Source organism: Bos mutus, chromosome 14 (genome assembly GCF_027580195.1).
Source record: "Bos mutus isolate GX-2022 chromosome 14, NWIPB_WYAK_1.1, whole genome shotgun sequence".
NCBI classification, from domain to species: domain Eukaryota; kingdom Metazoa; phylum Chordata; class Mammalia; order Artiodactyla; family Bovidae; genus Bos; species Bos mutus.
Genome location: NC_091630.1, coordinates 42331359 through 42333228, shown reverse-complemented (window position 1 = coordinate 42333228; position 1870 = coordinate 42331359). Strand labels below are relative to the sequence as shown.

At 44.8% G+C, this 1870-nt stretch overlaps 1 non-coding gene across 1 annotated transcript; it reads left to right on the top strand.

Moving 5' to 3' along the window:
• Window positions 1-1096: 1096 nt before the first annotated feature.
• Window positions 1097-1168, top strand: TRNAC-ACA (transfer RNA cysteine (anticodon ACA)). Its single transcript has one exon. It is a non-coding gene; the product is annotated as a tRNA-Cys (tRNA).
• The last annotated feature ends 702 nt before the right edge of the window (window positions 1169-1870 follow it).

Genomic DNA, 1870 nt, shown 5'->3' with positions numbered 1-1870 from the left:
TTGCAGGCACTGCCTTGAAGCTCCATAACTTTTAAGAGCTAAGCTTCAGGATTGTGGTGGGTGTGGACGCTTGATAGTAATGAGGAGAGAATTGAGTGTAATGAAGTGAAGAAAGCAAGTTCAAGGAAGAGGCCATCTTGTCAAGGGAGTCAAGGTTGAAGGGAGGTCATCTGGAGAATGGGGAGGTTGGGTGTGGTGAACACTTCTGTTGGCAGAAGGAATATTGAAATTGAAGACCCAGGAGAGAAAAGAGATAATTGATGGCAAACGTTTCCCATGTGAGCTAAGAGGGAACTGTACCAAGAATAAACTGAAAGGAAACAGCACATCACAAAGGAGAAAAGAATAGAACCTCTTCCTCTAGAACCTCCACAGAGGGCAGGAGGGACATGTAAATCACTGGGTGTACAAAGAAATCCCATCGTGTCCTTAAGGAAAGTTTTTCAAGAGTAATTTGTAAACTCTACGGCACTGAACAAATACTAGTCCCTATTATTATTTTAATTTTCACTTTGGTGAGTTATCAGGAACGTGGTCTGTAGCTTGGGGGCCAGGTCAGAAATGGACTGTCACTTTGAGAGTCACCTGTAGCAGAGTGATAGTTAAGTAAATTGGATTTAAGAGAAATCTCTCAGGTAAGAGTATAAGGAGGGAAGCAGGGAACCACAGACAGTGCATTAAGCTTATGAACTCCGTGGAAACTCATTGAGGACAATCAGGACTAAAGGACGTAGTGCTGATGAGAAGTGGGCAAAATTCTACAGCTTATAGTCACAAAGGGCTATTGTTGACACAAAGTGTCGTCAAAAGGGAGGAAGCCCAATGTTTCAAGCTACAAAGTCAATGACAGTGACGCCGACCCCGCCGCTGCCATAAGCCCCGACTGGGACAGGTACCCTAAGTGTTTGTGGTAAAATGACTGCAGGCTACGTTAAGGGCACGGCATTTAGTGAAGAGCAGTCCATTTGGGGGTTGCCAAGAGTCGGACATGACTTAGCGACTGAACAACAACAACAGGCCATTTTGAGAATCCAGGCTTTGCTCCAAGAATCCTGATGATGTCCCAGTTTAAAATGTGGTCAGGCAATGGAGGACTTCCCTGGTGGCTCAGATGGTAAAGCATCTGCCTACAATGCGGGAGACCCAGGTTCAATCCCTGGGTTGGGAAGATCCTCTGGAGAAGGAAATGGCCACCCACTCCAGTACTCTTGCCTGGATAATCCCATGAACAGAGGAGTGTTGTAGGCTACAGTCCATGAGGTTGCAAAGAGTCGGACACAACTGAGTGACTTCATTTCACTTCACTTCAGGCAATAGAGAAAGAAGAAAGCTTCTGGCAAATGTGTGTATCAGACCTTGGTTCTGAGCAGAGGGCCAATGAGGATCACAGCCAGAAAATACAAGGACCAGAGTTTTAATCACAAGAGCAAAAATATAACAGTCAGTTCAGGGAAAGAATCGGAAGAGTAGGAGAACTTGAAGACTCAAGAATTAAACAGGAATAATTAAGGGTGTGAAAATCTTAAATTGAACATCTTGTTCCCCTGAAATGTCCATAGTTGATTCTACCTCATGCCTTCTACCAGACACTTCATTAAGGCTTTGGGTCCCTGGACCACAGGTTTCCTTTGGTCATCATCATGGGTCACAAGTTGATGATCTATAGAATGCTGCTTTCATGGTGTTTGGATTTCCACTAGTTGAATGGCTTTCATTCTCACTCTTTAGTGAGTCAGCCTCTAACTTTCTGAGATGCTTTTACCTCTGTTCCATCCTCAGTCCTGCAATGCTGGAACTTCAACTCCTCCAGCACTTGCTGTCCTGTACCGGTTCTTCTCCACATCCCTTAGGCTCTGCACTCATCTACCTT